The sequence below is a fragment of the Acromyrmex echinatior genome, chromosome 11, assembly GCF_024713525.1.
Source record: "Acromyrmex echinatior isolate Ae372 chromosome 11, ASM2471352v2, whole genome shotgun sequence".
In the NCBI taxonomy this organism is placed as follows: domain Eukaryota; kingdom Metazoa; phylum Arthropoda; class Insecta; order Hymenoptera; family Formicidae; genus Acromyrmex; species Acromyrmex echinatior.
In genome coordinates this window covers 13,648,146-13,668,318 of record NC_141862.1, presented here as the reverse complement: position 1 = coordinate 13,668,318, position 20,173 = coordinate 13,648,146, and the positions used below count along the sequence as shown (strand labels likewise).

Here is a 20,173-nt window from a genome sequence, read left to right as displayed (position 1 = left end):
TGGAACGTAACCGGTAACCGTTCCCCACCACATTTAGGCCGCCGTCGCGTCGGTGCGGACGATGGCCGTGGCCGGTGGCGCCGGTTTAGTCGAGAAAGAGCGATACAGCGGGGAGGATTGGAGGTCTGCATCGTGTAAAGTAGCCCCTCATGTTCGACACCTAAAAGCTTCGACTACACATGCCGAAATTGTATCCGTTTATACGTGGCGTTTCAAATATACGTAATAATGGTCTACTAGAAACTTTCCATTTTATTCGTAAATACATTACACGTATTGTTTTATTGGAGATTGTAATAATAACAGTAGACATTTGTTTATTTTAATATTTAATATGTTAAGTTTGGTTTCAAATAAAATAAAATATTATTAAAATATATCGAATAAAATAAAATAGTATTAAAGTTATACAATAAAAATTGTATGAAACTTAGAGAGGAAAATACGAAAAAAAAGGATATGTGAAAGTGAAAGTAAAGATCAAATCTGAAGTAATAGAAACAATAAAAATTTTTTAGTTGAAGGAGAAGAAGTGTCGTAAAAAGACAGTTTGTCAGGATGCTCCACGTGTTCTTAGAATACAGCAACCTGTTGCTAACGGTGGCAAACCAGTAGTATTCGGTAATCCAAATCATAAAATTATCTCATATCTTTACTATATTACTCATATATATTACTCATATCTTTTATAGAGTTTTTAATTACACAGCTGTGTGTAATACTTTTGATATTTTTTCATAAAAAATCGAACAAGCAAAGAAATTTTTCTTTGTATTAACAGTTCCTTTTTGTAAAAACATCTTGACTATTTTTCAAGCATTTAAAAAATACTAATATCAAGTGTTTCACGTATAGCTATTTTAGGAAATTGTGGAACTGTTTATGTCTCCTGAAAGTCTACACATGTTAGAATTTTCATAATCGATTTTTAATTATTAGGTGTTGGAATTAATTCGTAGCGTTTTACAAGTGATGGGAAGTACTTTCATTAATGTATTTTTTAATGCTCATGTGAAATAAATAACATTCTTTCATTTAAAAACGCTACGAATTAATTCCAACACCTAATAATTCGCGCGAATCGGGCAACATTAGCTCCAGCATAGAAATATTCACAAAGTTACGCGTTTTCTTCGTGAGAAAGTTAAATATCGTATTTTTGAACACTCTCGCTCGGTTCTATCGGCCTTGGGCCCCGTTTACACGGCCCAACACTGAACGAACGAAGCAGCTCGGTCGACTTCGGTCCCATTCGCTTTCGTTCGTTCATCCGAGACATTGGAACTTCTCCACGTTTTGCTCTTCGCTGAGTCTCTCTTTGAGCTCGGCGAATTTGCTTCTCGTTGTTGTCGTTCTATCATGAGAACCCGAATTATCAAGGACAAAACTATCTAAAGATCTCTATAGAAAGCTTATAATAAAATGTTTTTTCTAAAATCGAGGAAACGACATGATGTGACGATATCTAAGTATAATATATTTTTTAGATTAGGACGACGTTGTGACTTATTAGGTCTGTTTTTATAGCTAAACTGGTATACACTTTTTATATTTAAAGTGAAATACATTGTTAAATTTGTAATGTTAAACTATCTAATTTAAACCATTTTTAGTCATTTCTGCACTGAGAAAAATGTCTAGTTGTAACAAGAAGTATAAGCAGAAGAAATTATGATCACATGAATCAAAATTTTGATTATTGTGATTGGTTATCTCAATTAGAATTTGATAGATTTAACTATAAGTGTCTGATTTATATCTTTTTTGGTTGAATCTACCAAAAGTCCGATTTAATACAACAAAACTTTTTTTAGTGTATAGATTGCCACTGTTCCTACATTCAATATATCGTTAATTTAACTTTAAAACAATGAAATTATTGAGGTGATTAAAAATTGAACTCAAGAAATGTATTAATTTGACATTCAAATTTATTGTACGTTAGCTTTCGTTTTCTTTCGAAAGAAAAATTTGCCTAATAAGTAAAATTCTTTTCTCTTCGAGTTACTAACATAGAGAAGCTTCGAAGCGGATTGTTTAGACATTCTTGTCAGATTTTATAAATAATGAAAAAGGAAAAAAAGAGAAAAAAAGGAGAAAGAGTAAAAAGATAAAAAAATATGATGTTTAAAAAAATATATGTATCTACTTTTAATAAATTTAAAGTTTATTTTTTTTTTAAGTAAAATGACTGAGTTTAACTTTTTTCATGACTTAGTTCTTAACATATATCCCGTAATTTTAATATTTATGATATCATAAATTTGATAATTTTTCTTGTAATTGATTACAAATATGATACATCAATATTATTATCAAGAAGCGATAGAATTCGAAATATTTAATGAATCTGGCTGGAAGAACAACTTATACGTCATTTTTTACACGTATCGAGCATAAACCTTATTAAAATTCCTTAAACTCCTATTTTTACGTTATTAGCTGATTTTAGAGATTCTTTAAACGTACGTGAGTACGTGGAAAAATGAGGATCGCTTCCGGCGAATAATTTGAAGTGATCGACTGTGAGAGAAGCGAGAACGAAGGTAGAAGAACAGACAGTGAAGGGGTCAGTGGGAATAGAGCCATGTAGGAGATAAAATGTCCTTGGTGCACGAAACCTCCGTGTGGAGTTTCGCCTCGTTTACGCGTACTACGCTTTTACTACACAATGCGTACGCGACACGATGCGTAGTTACGGGACTACAGTTGGTTGCGACTCCCCGTGACCGGATGTGGCGTGCGTATAAGGGTACTACGTGCATATGATGAACGACGCTTCGCAAGTGCATCGTATGCACGATCGCAGACTGTGATCAAGATGTTGGTAATTACCGCGAGGTGCATAAACTTTCCTGAAAAGTAATAAGTCGAAGACGAACTTATATATGTACGTATATTTTTCATTCCGTTACTTTTGACCGCACTAATTAAATAGAAAATTGGATTCCGGTGAAATATTAGTTTTCATACATAATGCTTATATATATAGTGAACAAAAGATGTCATGGACACAAGGCACAATAATAGATACTTTTTGAGCTAATAATCAAAGATGTATTTGTGAACACAAATTTTATACCATAGTTTAAAATTATTGAGCTTTGTCTACAACATCTTTTCTTCATTATATTATAAACATTACATGTGAAAACTAACCCATTTCACCGGGATCGAATTTTTTGTATAAATAATGAGAGATCCTTTTCTTGTGTAACTTATCTAAGAGAAACGATTCACGATAGCGATTCGATATGATTTGATATTGATTTATAATTTATAGTTTTTTAATCCATTTTTAATATTTTAACATATTCCTAGTAAACATCAATTAAAAGTAATATCAGTGTTATAATTTCACACTCAACAATGTTAACACATATGTTACATAATACAGTTACATTGTTGAGTGCAAAATTATAACCATATGTTATTTTTAGTTTACTGAATTTCTTTACTTGTTACAAAAATTTGTTATCGAAATTAATTGTTTTCAATTTTAAAATTGGTCATATGTGAGTTCTGACGTTTCTATTTGTTTGTTTTGTTCAACGTAATACATTAATTGTGAGAAAGTAATGTAGAACAAAACACATATATAAAGCATAGAGATAAATTAAATTTTACACAACAGGAAGTTACGCCTAAATTCAGAATGTTGCGACTATATCTATATACATATACATATAATAGTAGATAAGATAATGCCCGAAGAGAATCAAATGACACAGTTGGATATTGAATACAAATCAAATAAAATATTATTTACATACGTTCATTATGTATCAGCAACAATTGATCGATTCGAAAATTTCTGCGGAACGGAACTGTTGCAGAAATCTGTCGGCAGATCGTAAAACTTCACTGAATACACCGAAGTCGGATGTCTCGAATTGATGGTAACGCATTACTTTTGCTGTTCAACGGGATTCCTATGGTGCTCGTACCTGTTTCGTACAAAAGTTCGAACTGGTATACTATACCAGCAATGACATTGGCATAGCGGTTAGCCTCGAACGAACTGAATGAGTATATATGTCGCCTTCAAAACTACCTACCGCATGCCAGCAAGAAAAAGTAGAAATTTTCTATTGTCACAAATTTCATAAATCTCTTTAATTTTCAGCCATATAGAATTTTATATCTTTTGTTAGCAATCTATAATAGATACTTTTGTATATCCAAATTTGAACAGATTTCTATATCAGACTATTTCTATTTCAGACTATACAATAATCCGAAAAAAATTCTTGCATACCTATTTGTAAAACAATTTTAAGTAATAATAAGTTTAATAATAAGTTTTTATTATTATAAAATTCGAATTTGGTTTATTTTTTTCAGATTTAAAGGATCCTGTACTAATTATATGGAAGATTGAGTTCCAGTGCAATGAGTTCGCTTTTAAGTAGTTTAATTATAATATGATAAACAAAAGATATAATAGATACAAGGCTTAATAATAGATAGCTTTTGAACTATGCTATTATTAGTTTAAAAGTGTTCACAGAGTACCTTCGATTTTTGATGTCAGACAAAAATTATTCATTATTGAGTTTTGCATCTATTACATTATAAGCTACATAAAAACTCATTTCACGGTGACCAAATTTTCCATATAATTAGTGGGAGGTCTTTTATTTACCAGAATTTAAATCAAAATGTCGATTTTCAAACTTCCAACTTGAAAGATTTTTATCGAAAACAAATATAATTTGTAAAAAGTTCGTGATTTCCAATTAACTTTATTTTACTTTTGTATTGTTCATTTTCAGAGGTGGGCATTTAATCAATCTTAATTCCAATAATCGCATCTATTATATATGCGAGTGTTGTGAACATTCCATTTATATTCCATTGATCATAACCGACATTTGACATTGAAATAGAAGGTCAATGTGCAAGGACCAAACTCGCTTTATCAAATGATGCAGGAAAGCCTCGGCTAACTTTCTGGCTTTCCTGTAGCAGCTTGATAACTTGTCATGAATCAGTCAAATCATGAATGAATATAATTTCAACGTTTTAATAAACTAATATACGTTCATAAAAGTAACATTTAATCTGTGCTGTTCAAATCTTTTTAGAAATAAAACTTTTTAGTGAAATTAATTGAGATATTTATGTATCATCAATTACTTGAAATTATTTTAATAAAGAAGTAAATAACGAAACTTACTCAAAGAGAATATAATAAAATTTAATTGTAAAAATGAAGTATACGTATATAGAAGAGTTAATTAATTCTCGTAGTAATTGAGACTTCAATCTTCGCGGAGTTATTTTCTCAGCAGCTATGTAACTAAATATCTGATGCGAATACAATCTGATTCTGGCATCAATCAATGAGCCACTATTCACCCGGAGTAGTAAATAACTCGTCTTGTCAAAAAAAGTGGAATTGCCTAACTCGTGCGCCAGACATTCGATTACATAATCATTTAATTTTTCGCCATGATATCTCGCTATCACCAGCCGCCTTCGCGCACTTTGATTCATTGCAAATAATTCCTATCGAATCGGATCAAGGACTCCGTTTTAACCTTTAAAGTAGGTAGATTATTTAGTAGGTGGAGTATTTAGAATGCTTAAAAAATTTAATTTAATAATTATATTTTTACTACAGTATATATTATGTTATAGTTAAATTTATATTAGTTACACTCTTATAAGATAGAGGAATGTAGGAATAACAAATTTTAAGACTTCTACGCGAATCTCTCCGAGCAATACTTTTCTTTTCTTTTTTCACAAAACAAGGTTTTAAAAAAAATTATACCTGGAGTGGCTGTGGCTGTGGCTGTGTTCCAAAATTTACTATCACTACTGAAAATCTATAATTTACGTCACGTACTCTATAAATTTTCAATACTGATAGTAAATTTTGAGACAGGCCTTGTACCTGCCTATTTAAAAGTTTAATCGACAATTTTCTACGCTACGTTTAAATTTTATCGTTTCATTTATCAAGAGTTTTAGATTTTAAAATTACTTTTGTATACATTATGCTCTTTAAAGAATTAGAAAACCATGTAGTTGAAAACTTTACGAGCATTACAGGATAATAACACTTCTAATTACATAAGTGTGTTCTAGAAAAAGTAAGGTGATTTAAAAGGATTTAAATAACATGAAAACGATACAAAAACGTAATCTCGAATTCTAGGACATCGCAGAATTCTAGGATCTCGTAGACGAAACGTTTGAAATTTGCTATCCATATTTTTACGACGATTTCGCGCAACAGGTAATCGCGCTTGTACGAAGAGTGCGCACGTGGTCGCGAGACGTGTCCCGTGCGAGATTTATACTGCTAGAATGAGAAACCCGTCGACGCGCGAACGTACTCGCCTTCGGGCGGTTTAAATGGCCGCAAGACAGCCTCGCGTCGTACTCTCTCCAGCTATTTAATTTCACTAGAGCATGAATGTTCCGGCCGGTGCTTACCCACCTTTTACGATACGCCTGACGAGCCGTCCTACTCTTCTTCTTCTTCTCCTGCCGCTTCGCGTCGTCGTTCTTCTTCTACCTACCGAACGAGGGAAGTCTCGTTCTGCCTGCGTGAGCCTATACACCGTGTACGGACTAAATCGATAACGAACGACGGGGCGCACTTTCTAAAGAAGCGAAATCGTTCGTCGTTAGGCATAAACAAGATACATAGCAGAGCTAGCGTGCAAAAAAAAGCTTAATTAAAGGTAATGAGAATCAAATTCGCAGAAATTCAATTAGAGGGCTCGCGAGTAAGATAATTCGTCCAATTTCCACACGGGACAATCTGGAACTCTCGTCACGTCTAATTTAAACTTCTACGTGTGATGCTCATTATGCTGATTCTCCTTAACAATAAATCTAATCTCTAACTATTGTAAAGTCATTTGGTATTATCGGCGTCGTTCAATAAATTCACCTTGCATTTGTATACAAGTGGACAGTAAAGTCTTCGTATTTTCTTCAAAGTGGATTATTATTATGGAAGAATTTTATTAAGAATTTTAATAATAATATGTAATATAGGATAAAAAATAAGATAAAAAATTAATTTCGCAGAGATAAAGGGAAAGATGCCAGATAAATTAAAATCTGGATATTTATAGTTGTTGCGTCTTTATTCCGAATACTTATTCGAAATTCAATCATCACAAGAATTTGAGTATCAGAGAAAATGTGCAATTGAAGGCGTCTTTCGCGACAGCACACCCGGTATTATTCTCAATAGGTTTCGATAGTGCGAACACGTTCGACGGTGGTAGAAGCACGATGTCTTTTCGAAGGGCACAAATCATTGTATCTCTCGACATTGCGACATTTAATACTCGTCGCGAGAGAGAGAGAGAGAGAGAGAGAGAGAGAGAGAGAGAGAGAGAAAGAGAACATGAGAGAGAAAATACACAAACTTGTAACGCTATGCCCGACAGATATATGGCGGCGTATACCGATATTAATTAATTATCATTTCTGTGAATGCAACTGGAGCGTACCGTTTGCATCGCCTGGCACATTCTTTGATATTAGTTTTACTAATAATCTGCATGAATAATTCACATGCTGTTTCAGTTCATTCATTTTATCAGCGCGTGAAACACTCGTGAATGCTTCAGGCTTGATAGAATATAAATTACTTTATTGCACAAACATTAATGAATTCAAGAATATAATTAAGATATATTTATAATGAAACGAATCGAAGTTATACTAACAATTCCTGAGAGAAAGTTTCCTATTTTCTACTTTTGACTGTTTTTATTTGAGTAATATATTTCTCTCTATTTTTATAAAAAAAAACAGGTGAAAAAAGCATGGCTAAGTGTACTTGAGCAGTAATAATAAAACGGTTTACAACAGTAAAAATAAAAAATAAAATAATTAGAAAAAATTTTAATCATTTATTAAATCATTTATTAATTTTTATCATTTATTAAAATGATTAAAATAATTAGGTAAATAAAAATAAAGTAGTACAAATGTGACTTATTTTTTTAATGTAAATGATCGTTGAAAATTTGAAGTATTGATATGTCTGTTAATATCGCGATTACCGATATTAACTTCTGCTGTAATTGAACCGTTGAAATTAAGTCTTTGATTTCATTAAATTATTGGATGGCACGTGCATTATGAACACACATCACATGTGAATATTATGTCACGGCTAAAGAAGTTATTCGAGCGAATATTAATAATCTCTGATTCTTGAAGTCTGTCGCGCAATCCTTATCGCGAAATACATATAATTAGTTTAGTATCTGACAGCGGCGCCTTCGAGACGAGCTTCGTGCCGACAAGTATCTTCGCGTGAAGTCATGTCTGTAGGTCATAATTGCTTGTAATTCATGCGTTCGCACGTAAGACATTTCTGAATAAGCAATTTTTTTCTTAATTAATATTTCTCAATGATAATAATAATATTGATAAAATTTTAATTAATAAAAGATTATAAGAAACTAATTTATAGCAACTTTGAACATAAAAAAATTATCTGTATACACACATACATATGGAAAAATATTATTCTGTTGCTATATAAAGTGATTACTCAATTAATTTTTTTCCTTTCAACGATTGTTTACTTAAGTAAAGAATATTTTTTAATAATAATTATAAAATGTAAAAAAATAATTTAAAAATTTTGAAAAAATTCATTATTGTGTATTCAAAATAATTTCTTTTCTTTTGAGGAATGTTATGAAGTTAATCCAAGATTTAATAAACAAATATAATTTTAATATAATTTAAATATAATTTAATAATCTTAATTGAAGCATTAAACTTATTAGAATTCAAAATATATTTTAAATATATTTTGATGCTTATGATAAACTTATTGATTTATGGTTATATGTACTTATAAAATACAACACGTAATTATATACGGTATAAAAAACATTTAATTAGATCGGTTCAGATTAATACTTTCGTTATTGCAAGCGATTGTAATCGCTTGCCACAAAATGATCTTCATGTATTATGGACTATGAGCGACTGTAATCGTTCTATGCACAGCGTATACATTTATAAGACAATATAAGATAATAAGTAATATATATAATACAATATACATCTTACTGGTATCACAACATTTGAAAAGACTTGTTCATTCCTAATAATCTTTTCTTATCATGAAGAATAACAATATATTAGACAGTCATGTATAATTATACGTGTAATCTCTTTGAAGTACGAGCGTGACTCGTATAATCATATCGCATAATGCGTTTCGCAGTAAAGACGGTCGTAACGAAAGGGTTAAATATTAAAGCATCATGAAAAAAATCATTCAATACAATTCTTTCTAAAGGAGGATTGAATAAAATAAATGTTATGAAAAAGAATAGAAAAAATGTTGGTGTATTTTATATAAGATGCACTGAATCATGCATATAAAACTAGACTCAATCATTAAACATCGAATATTACCTAATCGTATAATTCTACTCTGTGATCATGATGGAATTGCAAGGATAATTTTTTATGAACAACAATGTGGTCGCAGTTAATCTTTAAACGCGAACTCAGGCGATGACACTATCACAGTGATAAAACTTACTTTTGCGCATATGATTGCAACTGTTTCGTCTTTTAAAGCTACTTGAAGTATGTAAAGTATTGGTATATGTTTATGTAATGAACTCGACATGCAGTATGATAGCGAAAACTATTAATAGATAAACTAGTAAAGTTGTTCGTAAATGAACTGTGCATAAATTTTGAACGTGATTGAATAAATTCTTGATTCTGGATTTTATTAACAAAAAAAAAAGGAAACCTCATATTAGTTCCTTAGAAGTCTTGTACAGTCGAATCTGTACAATTCTTTTTCTAAAAATGAAAAAGTAATCTAAATTTTCAATAAATTCAAAATAAAAGTGAAAGAGGTTAATGGCAGTGGAAGTAATAATTATTGTAATTAGGGCCCAAATGATTTTAAATGAATATAGGATATAGTAGGGAAATTGCGAACATGGGGTAAAAAATGCAAACAATACTGCAGTATATTAGTAAAGATCTTTCATTTTTCGTATCCAGTGCTAGCCCGATAATATAATTTAGTGCTGCATTATATAACACATAATTATAAAATGCACATGCCATTTAAGATAAATACCATGTTTTAAACGTTTTTGATAATTTTGATGTAAAAGAAAATGAGGAAATTGCGAATATCTAATGGAAAAGTTAAATATAGTCAACAATTATTCATCAATTAGAAATTTTTATTCAAAGGATATTTATTTTTCAAATTACAATAACTAATATTTATATATTATTAATATTAATTTAAGCTATAATTTTAAACATAAAATAAAATCGATTTGACATTGCCTTGCATGGTGGCGGATAATTCCAAATAGCAAGGGTTTTGTTTTTTATTTAAAATTATAGTTTGTTATTGAATGTTAATTATTGTCGTTTAAAGCTAAACAATTAGAGTATCTTTTAAACCAATTTCCATTAATTGAAATAATTATCGGCTTTATTTAACTTTTCCTTTAAATGTTCTCAATTCCTCTACTCTCCCCTAATCTTATTGCACATATAAAGAACGATTTTGTTGAAGTTAAAAATTTAGATAAATACAGATCTGAAATAATTTTTAATTTACTAAAATATCAAAATTTTTTGTAGCATTGCTCATTATGCTAGAATTTTCTATTTCAGCGGTCCAATAAAATTGTTTTTAAAATTGCATCTATCTTAATCTATCTTAATATTGTATATCTTAATTTTTATTATCAATACTTCAAAAAATTCGTTCTTTTTATGCATGATTAGACCATTACACGAATATCTTTTTTCTAAAACTGAATAATTTTTTAAGGAAATCAACATTTTTTTGAAGTCCTAAATACTATTTAGAGAACGGACTCAGGGTTATGGATGCAATACAACTGAAGCATACCGTACTGAAAGCCAAAACGTTAACCTCAGCCTAGTCTCCCTCCGATAATGTCTTGATAAAGAAAAGAAATGAACGTTGACAAGTCCTCGAGAAATGACGTCATTATCAACATGTAGCCTCTGACCTCGTGCATACTCGTTTCCGTTCGTTCAAGACCTATTTCCAGTTTGTTATTGGTTGCAACGCGTTGGCGATGATCGTAACGCTGTTGCACATATTATCAGCGATACCTTCCTAACATGGGTTTATTATACAAATATCAGCTGATATTACAATCTTAGAGGAATTTATGGAGCACAAAAAGCGATGGAGATCAGCGTAATAAACGTGCTGCAAGCATCGACGTAATTATGGGAGAGAAAATTGCCGCGGGGGAACGAAGCTACAAGGAATTTATTAGTCTACAATAAATTGATCTTCAATAAAAATGTATTAAACGATGTATTAAGTCTTTCTTTCGTATATTAACGTTTTTTTGAAATTCTTTAGCGAATTATCCTTATTGCGTAACAAAAGTTGCGGCAATCGCACATCGCTGAACGTTATTTCATGCACAATAATAAGAATTCTCACACCTGCTGAATATAGCGCACCACCAGAGTCTATAAAGACGATTTTACGACGGTGGCTGGCAGAAAAACTGGAGATACTATTACGGCGGTTGTATTAACGCGACAGTCGTAAAGTGTCCGTACGCGCGCGTGTAATTAGCGATAAGTTCTGAAGCTCTACTATATCTATGTGGACGACTATTAATTGCCGGTATGAATGAGCGCAGGGATGGCGATGGCAGTTAAGGCCGTGAGGAGGCCCTGGATCAATTCGACAAATCAACGTTCCACGACACCCTCGCTTCATTCGTTAAGATTAAGACCGTCGTCGAGCGGCAGCAAAGTGAAGTGCCGCCTCAGCCTAATTAGTGTTTAACTAACGAAATAATCTTTTTCTCCTTTTTTTCAATTGGCCCCCAGTAGACGCCCCACGAGCACGCATAATGCCTCCTCGGCACTCATGAATCCTAGTCACGCACCAGACATTACCCGTGCGTTACTCGCGAATTGAAATTTTTATCTCGTACAAAATCCCCGTCTTTTCATGCCATTTTTGGGTAGAAGAAGTTACTCAACGATTGTATTATATATTTTAGACAAGGTTTTGTTCCAAAAGTGCTAGAAATAAATAGACTCGTCCCAAGCAGAACAATAAGTCATCATGATATCAAAATGATGTCAAAATGATTCTAAAATGATCATTAAAAATCATTTTTCAATCATTTCTGATTCATTTTGATGTCATTTTGATGTTATCGTGACTTGCTGTTCTTTTTGGGGTTCTCTTTCTTTTCTTTTTTTCTTTGAGCTACGTGGCACTTCTCTTCCATTAGAGCATTACAGATTTAATGTTATTCTCGAGGGATTTCTTCCAATTAATTGTTAAAGGTGCATGTTTACCTGGAAATATCCCCTCCAAGGTATTCACCTGTGTCCAATATAGGTTCTCGTGCAGATAGGTGGAGCCGTATTATTAGTCGGTATAAGACGGGTGGTGGGATGGATGTATAAGACAGGAATCGCTTAGAATTGGATCGTGTGATGGAGATGAAGAATCCACGGATGATTAGTCCGAATCCCCGATGTTTTTTCGGTCTGTTTGGTTCGCCGTGGCGCTTCGCCGACTTTGGTCTGCGGAATTTGGAATGTAGGGTCGTGTAAGCCTTGTGTGGGAAATACGATCGCCGGATGAAATATTACGGAAATTAGTGTTACATGCAAAATCATCGTGCCGAACTTTTAACATAAAAATTGTACAATTAATTCGCGAAATTAACGTATCCGCTAGAAAAGAAAATCATTTCTAAATAAATAATTATTAGAATAGAATAAATTTAAAATTAGTATCTTATCACTTCGTCGATGAAGACTAATATATTAATACTTCAATCTGCAGCAACAAATCCACACCCACGCATATAAAACGCTTTTTATTTATGGAAAAATTATAATTTTTATATTATAAAATATATAAACATATAAAAATTTTATTATAAAATATTCAGAAATTTTTATAAAAAATCATTATAGAAAATTATACACACAAATATAACAAATATAACTAATTAATGTAATAATTTTATGAAATATAAATAATAAAACATAACTAAATAATTAACATTATGTTCGTATAAAGCATAAAATTTTACACGTTCCGTTGGCAAAGTATTAATTAACAAATTGATAGAGAGATATTCGCTAACAGTATACATCGTTGTATAATTAAATTAAAATATTATACAAAATATATATCAAAAATATCATACGAATGAATTACGTACAATTTGTCGCTTCGTAATGTATCTGTAGCAATTTAATTCTATCGATCACTCAGCGAGATCGGCATATTCTCGATCTCAAAGTGTAATATCCAAACTGCTATATCGGATATCGTGCGCCGAGGCCACTCATTTGCAATCGATCTCCTTCTTGCACTTAATAGAGTTTGCGAAATTATCGCCGATGAAAGTTTCGCATCGGTTAACCCTTGACACGAAGAAGCAGGTAGATTTAAGAGGAATCCAGTAAAGTGCGTGTCTTACGAATAAAGAAGAATTTGCTCTTGCATATTCTTCGAAGCATGAACAATCATATGAAAAAATAAAATTAGGAGAAATAAAAGAGAAAAAAATTCTAATATTTCCAATAAATAATAATTTACGTTAATATTTGTAACAATATTAAATAATTGTTGTACATTATTAAAATTTTTGAATGGTGAATATATTTATTATTTTCTCTCTCTCTCTCTCTCTCTCTCTCTCTCTCTCTCTCTCTCTCTTATGATAGAATTTAAATAATTAGTTTTAATAAGCGATTATTAATTTAGGATAACTTTTTAAATATTAATTTAAGATATATATTACTTAAGATATTAATTTCCATGTTTCTCGACACTTAATATTTTTAATTTTAGTATTTAAAAAATTAATTAACTTTAAAAATTAAATTAATCAATTAATAATCAGCATTTCATTTATTACGTAATAGCCACACTGTATAATATGACGCGGATAAAACTTATTCTAAAAATAAATAATAAATTAAAAATAAAAACTAAATAAAAATTACGCAAAAAATATTTTAGAAGAAATTTCGTTGAATTCAAATTTGATATCTTCTCGGTGTAAAAAAAGAATTGAACGATGTTACTTGTTTAATTTTAGCGATCAGCGGTCGCTTTCGTGTCAAGTCAGATCACGAATAACATAATGAAACAAGTAAAACGAGTTCGCGCAACAAACCGGGCAAACGTTTAACTTGAGGACACGCTCACACGAGTTCCCTCATTTCAAGTTGCTCGGTTTGCTGGAAGGATCGTTGAACGTCCGTTAAGGGAAGAGTCACATTCCTTTTCACGGACGCCGTCGATTTGTATTCGTGCGCAAGTTCACCTCTCAAACTTGAGAACGACCTATGTTGAGAACAATCTATCTATCTATCAGAAGAACGATCTACCGAAAATCTAATGAACCTCATCTATTTCTTCAAAATCGATTTCTATGGAATCGATTCATTCATCAATTTAAAGATTTAAAGTCTTTCATACAAATATTGTTTTTACACACGTACCTTCAACTGCTGGTTAAACGAAGAAATGAATGACAATGAATGACAATGAACTTTCAATTCATAAATGTCAAAATAGATAATAAATTTCTTCAAGACGAATACACGCTATTGACTAAGGAAATTCCTTAGTTTTCAGATATTTGAACGAAGGTATACAAAAAATTGAAGATGCATTCACTAAAATTGTACGGAAGAAGAGTTTTTTCCGTATAGTAATAAATAAATTTTTTTCTATACTTCGTCGCTCTACTTCGTGTTCATTGTTACATGAGAAGCTTTGTGTATCGCGCAGGTCAAATTCGACCTGCTGACCGTTCTGAAGTGGGCGTGCATCGAATTTCAAGAAATCCGCCACACACGCCCGCTCTCGCAGTACGATTTATAGACGTTCCTATAACTACGCCTACGTACGATGATCCTTCCCGATTGCATAAGTGACTAGGAGGTCAGTGTCGCGTCTGGTTGAAAGCATCTCAATGTGGCGCCAGCCTCTCGGAACGACTGTATTGTACAAACCGCGCCGTCGTCTACGCGCATAGCGCGCTTAAAGAACGAGACGGAGGGATATGTTATTTCTGTTTGAGACTATGTCGCACGGTGGCTTCGCTCACGCCGTAAGAAAGAACCGGAAGTAGAGTGGCTTGAACTCCGCCCATACTGCCGAGTTCAAATGTTACGCGATATATTGTCTCGTTGTCTCGATACCCCTCCGTAGAACTATGTCTTCGATATGTCTTTCTATGTGCCTGTTCGTTACATTGTGACAATCTTTTTATTCGGTATTACGTATTCGTGATTTTTATAAAATGATAATTCCATTCGCCGTGTTTAATTTAGCTTCAATTTTTTTTTCTAAACATTAAATACAAAATAAAATACAAAAAAAAATATAATACAAAACTTTAAGTTAATTGACGAAGTCTGTGACGTGATTCTACGTCTGGTTATTTTTTTAAATTCTGCAATTCAAATAACAAGGGGACCAGAAGTAGAAACACGCTTTTGAAATGCAAATGTTTTGTTGTAAAAGATAATGCTTCGTGCTCATGTTAAGAATTCCAAATTCTAGTCTCAGAAGTTTAAACACCTCTCAGTTTTTTAAAAATAAATAAATGAATATAAAAATTTGTTATAAAAAATATTTAATGTGATTAACTATTTAGCAAGATACTAAATCTCTAAATAACAGAAGAAAAGAAATATGTAATGTTTTAGAAACAATCAGTTTAATTTTTTTCCGATATACATAATCCGTAATATATACAATATAATTCAGATTAATACGAATCTGATGAAAACAACGTTACTATCTACTACATTGTCGGAATGCAGATGATAACAATGTATTGTATTGGTACCAATTGTATTTATAAAAAATCAATTAATTCTAGAACATTAATTCTAAAATAGTAATTAATTAATTTTTTCCTTTTTTTCTTGAGATTTAATATCACATCCTATCACGTGATTAATCGATGATACCAAAATTTTTATGTTCATTGTTAATTTTTGAAAAACCTTAAAAATCTGAAGCTAAGATTAGAGATTCTTAATATAAACGTAAGGAACTATCATTTGCAACAAACTGCAAAAAATTTTCAAAAGCGCGTTTCCACTTTTGATTCTCTTCTTATAAATCAATCAATAATCAAGACAGAAGCCGATTCAAATCGTATGTTACTTGAGTTGAATGCAATTTCGAAATTTCCTGAAGGGGCAGAAAATTGAAGGATTGATTATTATTATCCAATCGATATGATGAGACGTTAAAACTAATCTTCGTCATTTCCGAGTGTAATTTCTCGTCCCAAAGCGCGAAGGGTAAATGGAGAACCCAATGGTACCTAAGGAAAGGCCTGAAGGTACTCTATGGATGCAAGAAGATCGTGAGAGGGACGATTTAACAGCTCGGTAATAGCAAGCAACTGCATGACTTCGATAAGACTGACTACCGTCATAGTCGTTGTCGGTCCAGCGAAAGGGCGTACTTACGGTCTACTTTTCGCCGCGCAAGTGAATTACACGAGGAAGTTAAGGCGCCGTAATAAATACCTTGGGCACTCCTTTCGGCTCCGGTCTCGTTGGTCTGGCAGCAGCTTGTCGGCTCGCGCAAAAATAATAATCGGCCCGCATCGGCGGCGTTCTCCGATAGTCTTTTTTGCCATATTGTTTTCACAGCGGGCTTCGTTATAATACGGTAGGCAAAGAAAATTTAGGCAAAGAAAATGTTATGTATCTCATTTTTTTAAACACAGTATTTTCTATCATTTTATATTATATATACATTATATATATGTACATATCATATATATACAGGGTTGGCCATATTCGACGGAAAGATCTGGCAAACACTGTAACTTTTGACAGAGATGTTAGATCGAGTAACGACGTTTCCCATGATTGAAAAAAAAAAACATCTTTCCGTCGAATATTGCCAACCCTGTATATATATATATATATATATGATTACATTTTTTTTATGTAAAAATTTTGAATAAATATTATACAATTTGGAGCTCAATTACAAATTTGTGATCATCGGGCATACTAATCTTAATGTTCCATAATTTTGATTTCAAGTGTACATAATAATTTATTACAAACAATATAGTGTATAATCGAACGTTTAGAATAATAAGTAAAATTCAGTAATATTAAAAATGTATACAATTTTTGTATTTAAAATAGCAATGTAAGAATGACTTTCAAAAATGTCATTCTCTCGAGTAAATCCGGGATCCAGACTTTCTTGAACACACATAGATATATATATATATATATATAAATAAGTTTAAGATAAATATGTTTAAAATAAACTATAAGTATAAAGCAACTATAAAAATAACTATTAAATTAATTTCTAGTTGCCAAAAACATATAATTAAATTAAGTAATAGTTGTAGATAAAAGAAAGAAATGAATTATTGAAAAAAAGTGATTTCAACACTAAAAAAGAATGCATGTAATTTGACATGGAAATTACATGGAAAATTACCTATAACTGGAAAATTACCTAAATATGATTGAAAATTTACAATTTCCAATAAATTTCTAATCATATTTATGTAATTTAAGTAATTTTCCAGTCATAAACATGCAATTTCCATATAAAATTACATGCATTTTTTTCAACGTAACTTCGTTACAAGTAATGAATTACTTCTCAATTCTTTAAACCTTACTTCATTTTCATCCAAACTAGGATTAAAGCACTTTCGTCAGGGGCTAAAGCTATTTTTGCGACAAACCGCAGGAATCCACGTAGTCTTTTCCGTGTGATTGAAAAAAGCGTGGTCGGACAACGTGCCGAATATCATCGCTCTTCTACACAGTGAATCGATACTCTGTATTTGGCCATACTTGGGTCGATACAGGCGGGTCGTTGGATCTCGAGGGTGGGAACTAACTGGCTTTGCGCGATTGCACGGATAATTACGTGCTTTCTTCGGCGAATGCCTCTCGGCGTACGCGAATGCACCAAAAGACCGAATCGTTGCGCCGAATTCCTACGTGCCACGAATCCGATACGTGGATAAACGATATCCAATATTATTTGGAAGCATTCCTCATTTATACTGTGCCGCATAACAATACCCATGAAACGCTCTTTTGTGCTTGAACTACCTACCGCAGTCGATTCCTTTGATTGCGTGATTCCGCATTTATTCCGCATTTTTACTTCAGAATTAACTTCAGGACTGACCGAATCAAATTCTACACACTGCTAATTTCAAAATAAACTTTCATTCGTTCAAATATTTTTACTTTTCAAGAGACCGATGAATATCCTCCTTTCTCTCCGCTCTCTTCTCTCTCGCCTTTGATTCTTAGAATTAGAAAAAAAAATGAAGAGTTAGTTGAATCGATATTAAAATTAAACTACACTACTTGGTAGAAACGGGTATTAATCAAACGAAATTGTTTACGCGCTCAGGAATTTATGATACACGATACATTTATACCTGCAGATCGCTGGACTTTTGTTACAATATTTACATGCTGTCACGGTGTATCCGATTATGGCGCGGCTAAAGTGCAGGTGGGCCCTTATTGTAAAGTGCTATACGCGTGGCAACTTAGGAACTGACGAACCAGGCGGATCAAACCAAACCTGAAAGATCCTCTTCAAGAATCGGGTATGTACCTGCCACAGAGCCGTTAATGATCACGATGTCAGGTCGTATCGTATACCTGTCTAGGTATCCCTTGGGACTCGCACGTCACCGTTGTTTCTTCGCCCGGGAGAAACCTCAAACTTCCACAAACTTCAAATGATTTCTAGGCCTCAGGTTCTTCTTTCGCACTTTATGAAGCGCACAATACATCTCCGCCGCGTCTCGTCCTCGACTATTATATCCAACAGTAAGAACTATTATCCACCAGCTGAAGAATCCGAGGATTTACTGCTGAATTTACTCCGGAATTCCGGCTGAATTTTACCGGTCAATTTTTCGCGTTTCAAAAAAAACATCCTGCAGCGAAGGTATCTTACCTGAGATTCTAAGATTTCTAGAAGATACGAATTTTTATTAATATAACGAAATTCGTTCAACGCGCGTTGTGCTACTCGATCGTGCAATGTAAATTAATGGATTATATGTGATTATGTGCTAATAATTGTCACATAGCTCTCTCTAATAATTCTTAACTGTTTTTGATCTACAACTATAACCTTGGTCATAAATATGTTGCACCTTCAATTTATTCTCTAAAAAAAGAAATGTTAGCGTAAATGAAAATTAAAGGAAGAGTAACAAAACATACAAGTATTATGTTTCAATATAATTGTTTTCAAATTTATTTTTTATTAAATATATGAAACATTTGCATCAATTTTAAGTGCTTTGTACTTACGGTTGTATCAATTATTATTCCTAGAATTTTGTATTTCTCTCTTTATAATTATGTAATTACTGCGTAACTTTATTTTGATCAAGACTTCTTGTACCTATTTATGTCTATCGATGTATTTTCAAATTCAATGTTTTATTGCGACACGCTGAACGGTCATACAATGCAAAAAAAAACATACTTTGTGTTCCGAGTAATGGGTAACGATCTTTAATGATTGATTTTGTGAACCATGAAGGAAGAAGCAGTCCAGATACAGCTGCGTTTGGTACGGGATCGGAATGCTGTCGCGAATTGAATAATCGTTTATATATCGGTAGAACTTCTTATATCTGTCCTGTACTCCGGTTCTCGATTGTTAATTACTTTTTGTTAATTACTCTTTACCTTCTGAGTAACGCTCCGATTGATCCTCCACAGAATTCGAGATATCTCAGAGACACCAATGCTGATACACACACAAGCGCATTCATATTGTTTGAATTCATTCTTTCGCGTTAACCGTATTAACACTAGAATTACTAAAGCAGTCAATATAACTACACTGAAGTTTGGTTAATTAAAATTTTAATTAAAAATAGACAAATCAGAATTGTCTGGTTGAATTTGTTCAAAATTACTGAAATTTATCATGAAACGTTTTCTGAAATTTTCAGTGATTTTTATTACAATATGTAAATGATTAACTTTATCGATTCAATCAAATATACATATATTTAAATAGCTGAAATTAATTATCGATATCACATAGAAAATAGTTCTAAAGGCCATTATTAAATGAATTTCGAGACACTTATCG

At 32.2% G+C, this 20,173-nt stretch overlaps 1 long non-coding RNA gene across 2 annotated transcripts in view; it reads left to right on the top strand.

Moving 5' to 3' along the window:
• Positions 1-29: 29 nt before the first annotated feature.
• LOC147908177 (uncharacterized) overlaps positions 30-20,173 on the top strand; it is a 95,182-nt gene continuing 75,038 nt past the window's right edge. The window contains exons 1-2 of one of the 2 annotated variants that reach the window (XR_015546613.1): positions 30-2,890; positions 3,837-19,244. This is a non-coding gene — a long non-coding RNA (uncharacterized LOC147908177). Of the gene's footprint in view, positions 2,891-3,836; positions 19,245-20,173 lie in introns of those variants that run through there. The other variant, XR_015546614.1, reaches the window with a different exon arrangement.